Consider the following 11,106-nt stretch of genomic DNA (forward strand, 5'->3'; position numbering starts at 1 on the left):
TCCTATCTTTGATTCCTTTCTCATGAGAATACTCGCACAGCTCAGCTCTTTATGTATCTCACGAAGACTAAGTAAAATTAAATTTCCTCACAGTACCTCACAAGAGAAGAGAATTAATTTAAAAAGATGCTTTGGGAGAATTACTTAAGTACACTCAACTGTAATTATAGAATTCAAATCCTAAGTAAATAAAAACAATTTAATCAAAATTAAGTTGTATAATGGGATCGGAAATAGCTTCATCAAGCTGCAAGGACAGTTGTTTCATTTAGACTTCATGGTACTGCTTACTGGGTATACTTGTTCTTGTCTCATCCTCTCTTTCAACCCTAGATACTTGAGAAAGAACAAAATTTATCACTTCAAAAACTCATTTGTAAATTTTTGAGTGCTTTTCTCCAAATTGTGACGTTATTTATTGTTTAACTCACTCAGTATTCATGTTCAATCCTTTTTCCATGCTTTACTCTAGAGGATAGAGAAATAACATAAACGTTTCCTACCTTTCTTTGCAGCTAGAGGAGGCAAAGGGACATGGTCCTGTCCAAAGAGATATTAGGGAAAGTGTCCTGAGGAGAATTTTGTTGTTCTGTAGAATGGGCCATTCTTTCTCTGTTTCCTTCACTGAATGTAATTCTCATGTCTGAGGTTTCCATAATCATCTTGAGCAAAAAAGAAATGGACTGTATAGGAGAGAGAAAAGACTCAGCTCTTTCTTGATATTGTGGGATGACCTTCTAAATATTTAAAAACAATCATCACCTGGGCAGTAATCATTTGATTGAAATAGAGGACGGCAGTTCCCCAGAACTTACAAGCCACTGAGCGTTAGCCCTGAAATCACTGATATGTTACAGCAAATTTCAACTGTACCTCTGAACCTTTTAACCAACTCTTAGGTAGACTCTTGCTTGCAGCCAAAAGCATCCTTAATAGAAACACATGCACTGTCAGAATCAACAAATAACATAGAACTATGAAAATAAATTAGGTAAATGGTTTTTTAACTGAACTTTTTACAGATTTTTTTTTTTTACAGAAAATGTAAAAAAAAATACTATTAGTAGCATCTGTGTAGAAGAGAGGCAGTTATTAAAATTAAAATGCCTTAAATGAATACATCCTCAGAGAAAGACAAGTTATTATCTTAAACACCATTGCTTTGTAAACATGTTTGAACTTTTAAGGGTTTTTCAAAAACCTCAAGTAAAAATGAAGAAAGGTTATCTGCTTTTCAACTGTGCTTTTATACTTAATAATCCTGTACTGTGTACTTTAGTATTTGTTAAGTGAGTGGATTTCATGAGTTTTCTTATCGTAATAAAAATAATTAAGACTTTAATTCATAGAAGTTAAATTCAGTCAACCATCTAGATAATAATCAATGGATAATAATTACCTAAGAAAATAAAATCCAAATGTCATAATATCTGTCCACAATCTCTCTTTGAATACCTTAGTCCTCTTTGTCATGAATACGCAACTTCAGCCAATATTCAGATTAGCTGCATGTTGCATAGATCAAACCCTTTTTTTCCAGTTTTACTGAGATATAGTTGACATACAGTACTGTATACATTTAAGGTGTACAGTGTGATGATTGATCAAACTGGTTTTTAATAGCTAGGACCATTCTGTCTATATCTTCAAGAGCAGAGATGATGGTGTTGTGTGAGGAGCAAGAATAGAAAAAGACAGACTGGACATAGCTCCATCTCCAATTCTTTTGTTACTTGTCCTTGGGCATGTTTCCTCAACTCCTCTCATCCTCACATTTCCTCACTTGCAGTCTAGAGATGATAATTTCTACCTGTTTAAGTAAAGCTGTTTTGTTTTAAGCACAATAACAGTGCCTGGCACCTAGGAAGAACTCCGTGAGTCTTAGTTTCATTTCACTTAAATTTTTTTTATTTTAATTTTTTATTGAAAAAAAGATTCTTTAAATTCTATATTGCTTCACAATTTTAAAAAGTTTCACATACTTGATTTCATAAAATCCCATAGTGACCCTTTTTTCCCCTACCTCTATATTATCTATCACCCTCTTCTTCCTTCTCCCCACTGGTAACCACCAGTGTGTTCTCTGTATCTGTGAGTCTATTTCTTTTTTATTTACTAGTTTGTTGTATTTTTTTTTTTAGATTCCACATATAAGTGGTATCTTGTAATGTTGGTCTTTCTCTTTCTGACATTTCACTTAGCATAGTGCCTCCAAGTCCATCCGTGTTGCTGCAAATGGCACAATTTCATTCTTTTTATGGTTGAATGATATTCCACTGTATGTAGAATACCATATATATATATATATATATAGTCATCAGGGAAATACAAATCAAAACCTCAGTGAGATATTATATCTGTCAGAATGACTGTCACCAAAAAGAACAAAAATAGCAAATGTTAGCAAGGTTGTGAGAACAGGGAGCTGGGCCTAGTGCACTGTTCACAGGAATGTAAAACAGTACAGCCAGTGTCACTGTGGAAAACAGTGTGACGTTTTCTCATAGAACTAAAATTAGGACTCCCATATGACCCAGCAGTTCCATTCCTGGGCATATATCCAAAATATCTAAAAAGAAACCAAAATACTAATTTGAAAAGATACATGCATCCTAATGTTTACAGGAACATTATTTATAGTTGCCAAGGTTTGGAAGCAATCAAAGTATTCATCAACAGATGAATGGATAAAGAAGATATGGCATATATTCATTTCAATTTGAATTTCAGTTTCTGGTGGCTATTCGTGAATGTCTGCTGAACTGAATTGCAGGTACTTCAAAGTCTAGGTAAATAGAAACTTTCCCAAGGTCTTTTTTTCTAATTAAGTTTTTTTACTTTATATTAGAGTATAGCCAATTAACAATGTTGTGGTAGTTTCAAGTGAACACCAAAGGGACTCAGCCATACATATACATGTATCCATTCTCCCCCAAGTTCCCTTTCCGTCAAGTCTGCCACATAACATTGAGCAGAAATCCCTGTGTCTCAAAGCCTTTTTTGGTGTAACAATCCCACAGTGATCTCCTCTTTATAGCATTTAGGGACCATCTCCCTGGACTTTCCACGTGGCCCTAGTGGTAAAGAACCTGCCTGCCACTGCAGGTGACATAGAAACGTGGATCAGGAAGATGCCCTGGAGGAAGTCATGGCAACCCACTCCAGTATCCTTGCCTGGAGAATTCCATGGACAGAGGAGCCTGGTGGGCAAGAGTCCATAGGGTTGCAAAGATTCAGACATGACTGAAGCAACTGATCACATGCTCACTGCATAACCATCTCGCTAAGGGTACTGGCTCCTAGCCCATGGTGTACTGAGTATTACATTTTAGGGAATGTCCTCTGCTAAAGTGTAAACTCTAACAAGTGATTATTATTGCAAGTGATTACTATTCATCCTCCTGGTGTCCCTATTGTTTCTCCTTGTGCTTTTCACAGAGAACTTATTTTTAACAAAGTTGGTGTGGGTGAAGGGACAGTGATCATGATTTTAAATATGCCAAAGTGGCCTACCTATATGTTTCAAATACAGAATATTTTCTATTTGAAACAGCATACAATATTAAAGGCCAAGTGCATGGCAGAAGAAAACCACAACCTGTTTGTAAATTAGGCAATCTGTTTTTCCCCAGGAATAATAAATCTGTGTTTTGATCAAGTATTATCTTCATGGTTTCTGTAATAAGGTACCAACCTGGACCCCTTGTTGAAGAATTGTCACTTAGGAAACAAATTTTAAATTGTTGGTAAATGGATAAATTTCCCTTAAATGACCTACTATTTTGTATTTCATCTATCTTCAAATAAATAATTTTAAAAGATTATTATTCCACTGACCTGGAGAAAATTAATCAAATGAAGAGACACTTAAGGTTTTCATTTTTTCTGAAAAATGCTCACAGAAAACACTAGAGTTTTATATTTATTAACTCATTTTATACAAGATTTTCCCTTTCAGTTCAGTTCAGTCGCTCAGTCATGTCTGACTCTTTGCGACCCCATGAATCGCAGCACACCAGGCCTCCCTGTCCATCACCAACTCCCAGAGTTCACTCAGACTCACATCCATCGAGTCAGTGATGCCATCCAGCCATCTCATCCTCTGTCATCCCCTTCTCCTCCTGCCCCCAATCCCTCCGAGCATCAGAGTCTTTTCCAATGAGTCAACTCTTCACATGAGGTGGCCAAAGTACTGGAGTTTCAGCTTTAGCATCATTCTCTCCAAAGAAATCAGGGCTGATCTCCTTCGGAATGGACTGGTTGGATCTCCTTGCAGTCCAAGGGACTCTCAAGAGTCTTCTCCAACACCACAGTTCAAAAGCATCAATTCTTTGGCACTCAGCTTTCTTCACAGTCCAACTCTCACATCCATACATGACCACTGGAAAAACCATAGCCTTGACTAGACAGACCTTTGTTGGCAAAGTAATGTCTCTGCTTTTCAATATGCTATCTAGGTTGGTCATAACTTTCCTTCCAAGGAGTAGGCGTCTTTTAATTTCATGGCTGCAATCACCATCTGCAGTGATTTTGGAGCCCAGAAAAATAAAGTCTGTCACTGTTTCCACTGTTTCCCCATCTATTTGCCATGAAGTGATGGGACCAGATGCCATGATCTTCGTTTTCTGAATGTTGAGCTTTAAGCCAACGTTTTTCACTCTCCTCTTTCACTTTCATCAACAGGCTTTTTAGTTCCTCCTCACTTTCTGCCATAAGGGTGGTGTCATCTGCATATCTGAGGTTATTGATATTTCTCCCGGCAATCTTGATTCCAGCTTGTGCTTCTTTCAGCCCAGTGTTTCTCATGATGTACTCTGCATAGAAGTTAAATAAGCAGGGTGACAATATACAGGCTTGACATACTCCTTTTCCTATTTGGAACCAGTCTGTTGTTCCATGTCCAGTTTTAACTGTTGCTTCCTGACCTGCATATAGGTTTCTCAAGAGGCAGACCAGGTGGTCTGGTATTCCCATGTTTTTCAGAATTTTCTACAGTTAATTGTGATCCACACAGTCAAAGGCTTTGGCATAGTCAATAAAGCAGAAATTCCAGTGTCATATGAAGGTGAAATTTCTTCAACACAATGTAAAAATAACAATATTTTAGGAATATGACTATGTTATTGTATTCTTTAATGCTCAAGGACTATTTTTTTTTTTAAGAAAAAAACTAGTAAAAGTCAAACAAAGTGTAAGAATATAATTCTCACCAAAATCAAGTGGCATAATCCTAAGAGGAAATAAAGAGGGAGATCATAAAAAGCAAAAGTATCTAGATTGCATGCCACTTAGAAAATATATAGTATAAATTAATTTATATTATTGCATGTATGCACTATATATCAATATAAGTCTAACTATAAGAATTATATAATTTACATAGACTTAATTAGGTCTTACTATTGTTGGTTTATTCAGGATGATAGCATTTTCCCTAAGAATTAAACAACCAGTATTTTCCTTCCCTCTATAGACTGACTAGTTTAAACCATTCATGAATTAGCATTTTTTAAATATTAAATCCCAACCATATTAAACTTAGCAGCAGTTAACAGGGCTTCCCTGGTAGCTCAGCTGGTAAAGAATCCACATGCAATGCAGAAGATCCTAGTTCGATTCCTGGGTCAGGAAGATCTGCTGGAGATGGGATAGGCTACCCACGTCAGTATTCTTGGGCTTCGCTTGTGGCTGAAGAATCCACCTGCAATGAGAGAGAGCTGGGTTCAATCACTGAGTTGGGGAGATCCCCTGGAGGAGGGCATGGAAACCCACTCCATTATTCTTGCCTGGAGAATCTCCATGGACAGAGGAGCCTGGCGGGCTATAGTCCATGAGGTCATAAAGACTCGGACAGGACTGAGCAACTAAGCACTGCACAGCAGGTAGCAATGCTAACATCTTTCTTTTTCACTTTTTTTCTTATGACTGCCTCACCCAAAATGGTAGAAGGCTATATTCAAGGCTTATTCTGACTCTGGTTCCTCTTGCTGTTTTGCACATTCCAGACATAGATAAAATGACCACCCCATCCAGAGGTTATCCTTAAGAGCAAGATGATTGGCTGAAGATTACTGTAATCAAACTATAGACTAAACCTCAATTTAGAAAACCGTTAACTTTAGTATGAATCTATTTGAAACAGGCTACAAAATGATATAAAAAATTTAATTAGACAACATTAGCAATCTTTCTTCACTAAGAACTGTGTTGTTTAACCATAGCCAGGAGTAGTTAAGCCATTGCTTCTGTTCTCTGTCTATGTACTTTATCTTTATCAGCTGTCACTTATGTCTGTGTTGTTCTCAGCTCTTCTTTGGGTCTGGGGGTGGTCCTTGCATCTTTTTTGTACATCTCAGTCTCTTTGTAATTCCTCTATTTGAAAAGCTCAGTCACTAAAGTGCAGACTTTCATAACCCATGTCCGGCTATCTCTGTTCTATTTGCTGCTTGTACAGTCTGCAGGTGATGGAAGTGCAGATCTCCTAACACTTTTTATGAGTCTTGGGTCCCTCTCTGGGAAGGCTTGTCTCTGAAATGCCTCATTCACTGAAGTAATGGATGTTTTTGAGACTCCTTATATCTTGGGAGGGTGAAAACATTGTTGAGTGCATACCTCCTCCTTCTTTTCTGTGGACCAGTGTGAACTTAGCTCACTCATTTGTTGAGCACTTACTGTATGTCAGATCCTGCATCAGAAACTGAAAATATAACATTAAGTCAGACAGAAATCTTTGTCTTTCTACCAATTCCAGACACATATAACTAATTGCCCTTCATGTCTTTATGAAACTTAACTTCTACTGGTAAAAGTACACAATAATAGTTGAATAATAAATTAAATATATAGTATAGGAGAGAATGACGGATACTTTAGAGAAAAAAGCAGAGAAAGCTGATGGGTCAGACCACGGTGGAAAATTGTTAAAAATGTTAACAGAGGAGTGAGGGAAATGTCACATCCTTGCTGAACACAGTTAATCTATGACAAAAGAGGCAAAAATATATAATGGGGAAAAAACAATCTCTCCAAAAAGCATTGTTGGAAAACTGGACAGCTACATGTAAAAGAGTGCAATTAGAACATTCTTGAATAGCGTATACAAAAATAAACCTCAAATAGGTTAAATACCTAAGTGTAAGACCTAAAACCATAAAACTCTTGGAAGAGAACGCAGGCAAAACACTCTTTGGCATGAATTGGAGCAATAATTTTTTGGATCTATCTCCTAAGGCAAATGAAACAAAAGCAAAAATAAATGTGATCTAATTGAAAATAAAGCTTTTGTACTGTAAAGGAAAACATTGATAAAATGAAAAGACAACCTACGGAATGGGAAAAAAAGATATTTGCAAATGCTATGACTGCTTAGGGGTTAATATCCAAAATATATCAACAGTTTATACAACTCAATACCAAATAAAAATCCAATTGAAAAATGAGCAGAAAAACCTGAATAGACATTCTTCCAAAGAAGACATACAGATGCCTAACATGCATATGAAAAGATACTCAACATCACTAATTATCAGTGAAATGCAAATCAAAACTGCAATGAGATATCATCTCACACCTGTCAGAGTGACTGTCATCAAAAAGAACAAATGACAAATGTTGGCAAGAATGTGGAGAAAAGGGGAGCCTAGTACAATGGGATGTTACTGGAAATGTAAGTTGGTGCAGCCATTATGGAAAACAGTATGGATATTCATTAAAAAAAAATAAACTATGATTCTGCAATGCCACTCCTGAGTATATAGCCAAAGAAAATGAAAGCACTAATTCAAAAAAAATATGTGGAGCCCAATGTTCACAGAGACATTGTTTACAATAGCCAAGATATGGAAGGAACCCAAGTGTCCATCAACAGATGATGGATAAAGAAGATGTGGTGTACACACACACACACACACACACATATACATAATGGAATATTACTCAGTCATAAAAAATAATGAAATTTTGCCATTTGAAACAACTTGGATAGACCTAGAGTGTGTTATGCTTAGTAAAATAAGTTAGAGAAAGGAAAATAATGTATGTTTTTATTTATACTATGTGGAATCTGAAAAACAAATCAAGTGAATAAAATATAACACAACAGGAACAGACTCACAGCTACAGAGAACAAACTAGTGGTTACTAGTTAGGAGGATGGGGGAACAGCAAGATAGGGGAAGGGGATAAGGGGCTATGTATAAAATAAATAAGACACAAACTACTATGTATAAAATAAGACACAAAGGTATAATAATGTACAACACAGGGAAAATAGCCAATATTTTATAACAACTTTAAGTGGAATGAAATCTAGTAAACTATTGAATCAGTATGTAATACACCTGAAACTAACATTATAAATCAACTATATTTTAATCATAAAAGTTCTTAAGGTGTAAGTACATAGTTACACAGCTTTCAGTGCCTCTTGTAAGTTATTATAGCCAGTTCATTTATTTCAAGTGAAGGACTGTTGTGATACCTGGCTTCCCACATAACATACAACCCCAGATACTACTGACTGGGACACCTGCATTGTCTTCTGTGAGAGAAGCAACCCCTAAGCTCTCTAGCCAAACAGAAAGAACAAGAATCTGTCTTCATGGCACGTTAACCTTATGATTCTAGTCCAGTCTACACTTTGAGAAACTTTCTGCAGTGTTTAGCAGTGGTCTTACAGCTAATGACCAGGATGCTCTCTGCTAGCACATTGTCTCTACGTCACCACACTTCCTATACTCCCGCCTTGCTTTCCAATCCATGCCTCATAGAACTGGAGCTTTGGTTCAGCTCTGAATCCGTGTGGATAAAGCTCTGACACACAGCCTAACAGTTAACGACTCCTTTGACTCTCACTACTGCTGCACTTCATTTCCTGGCTGTAAAATGGATGAAGCACTTGGATCCACAGTGATGGCATCTGTCTGACCTGGTATATCGACATCTGCCATCTGTGACTACCTGGCCATGCCTAGTGGATTGGCCAGCCATACTCTGCTGTACACTGTTACTCTCCAGTCTCATCGTGTCAGACGTGAACCTGAACTTTGCCTGAGTTTGCTTCATCCCCTGTCCATTGCTGGAATATTCATGCAGCTGAAGCAAGAGTGGCAACTGTTTTTTTCTACCATTTTTGCTTCTGTTGATTATCTATCAGAAAACATTACTATAGTTCAGAATCCTTATTTCTGAATCCCCTCATATTAATATCTAAGCAATAGATATTATCTAATGAATAAAGATATAGTAGCTTATTAAATTTATTAATTACTTAGCTGAAAATAGGACCTTGTAATAAAGGAAATCATGTACTTGTCTATTTTATTTTTTTAGGAGGAGGGCAGTTTCATGAGAATTTGCCCACAATGGCAAATATGGTGATTTAGCAAAATTGGATGCTTGGGAAATCTGGTAGTGGCATGAAGTCAGGGGTTTGGGAAAAAAACAGATGCAGATGTGTGTTGATGAGTAAAAAATCATAATGGACAATACTGGGTGTCTGTGGTTGAACTCTTTCCCAATGTTTCCTGGAACTCTGGTCAAAGTTTGGAATCAATCTGCTTAAAAATCCTGGTAAGAAATCTTCCCCCCTCTGCGATGGGATGACTATTGATCCACTTTTTAAAGGTGTAGTTTTATTCCATAGAGAATATGTAAATATGTAGTCTTATTCCATAAAGAAAGTAAAACAAAGGTACTCAGAACTGAGGTATACCAGCCCCTAATGCAAGCTGGATTCTGGTATTGAAAGAAAATAGGTGAAAAAATAATTATATGGTGAAACCTGATACTCTCGTCTTGCCCTACTTGGTTCCCAGAATTCTGCCATCCCATCTCTCCCAAGACCTGGAAAGTCCTTCTCTGAGGACTCTGACCAACCAAACAGGGAAAGTTTTTCCTGCGTGTAAATTAGTGATGCGTGGATCATATAGTGCTTCTCTCCTTTACACTTTCTTCTCATTTTATATAATGAGCACAAGTTTATTCTTCTGTAATCATGAAAATTTACATTCGCTGAGTAAATACTTGTGCTGGCCACTATTCTGAGCAACTTAAATTCATTGTCTTCTAAAATTTTCACAGTAATCTTATAAGTTAGAAATGGCAACTAAATAGTAACATTTAATAACTAAGGAAAGTGTCCTAGAAATTAAATAAATTGTTCAACATCTAATAACTAATGAATGGTAGAGTTAGATTTGAACCCAGTCTATTTGGCTCTACGCCTGTGTTTCTACTTATACCCTAAAAATGTCTCAAATAAGTTTGAAACTTATTTTTAAGAAAATCCCTCAAATTGTTCATTCTCTTTATTCTAATACATTATACCCTTGTAGACTAAAAAAATATTCACAACCTAAAAGTTGGGAGTTATGTTTTACTCAGTGGGAATTTTTAGGACTTCAACCCCGAGAGGGAGCATCTCACATAGCCCTGAGATAATTGCTCCAAGGAGGTGAGTAGGGGGAGCCAGTTTATATAGATGTTTTACAACAAAGGGCAGGTAGTCTGAATATCAAAAGATTATTGCTAATTAAAGTAAACCAGATATCCCTAAAGAATTTCACACATTTCTATGTATGGGAAGATCCAAGAGTCTGGGCTCACTGAAATCAGTCCTTTGATATTCATCTTAGCTAACTGGGGCCAGTATCCTGTGTTTTTACATCCAGAGTTTTTTCATGGCTTACCTTACATAGTGATTACAGTCTGATGGCTGCTAGACAGCAGGCATTCCTTCCTTCCTAAGTTCCCTCAGGGCTCACTAGGTCGCCATCTGTGGGTCTGCAATCTCTGATGAGTGTAACCTTGTTTACTGACATGGCAGCAAATATTATTTTTCTCATCCTAATAAGCTTTAAATTACAATCCAGAATTATTTCTTTTTTCTCCAGTTTCTATTTCATAATTTTGTTGTGTGTCTGTTTATGTCCCTATATATCCTTTGAACCTGAAACTTGATACCTGACTCTTCTTTGATTGATGTAAATGGGTAAGGCGCTGCAGAGCATTGGTTGGTCACACCACTTCGGCAATGTCTATGGGAACTCTTATTAGAACATGGCAAGTCTAGTCAGAGGAGTGAGACTTAAGAAGGATGTCACTGGG

The sequence above is a fragment of the Bubalus bubalis genome, chromosome 7 (genome assembly GCF_019923935.1).
Source record: "Bubalus bubalis isolate 160015118507 breed Murrah chromosome 7, NDDB_SH_1, whole genome shotgun sequence".
NCBI classification, from domain to species: domain Eukaryota; kingdom Metazoa; phylum Chordata; class Mammalia; order Artiodactyla; family Bovidae; genus Bubalus; species Bubalus bubalis.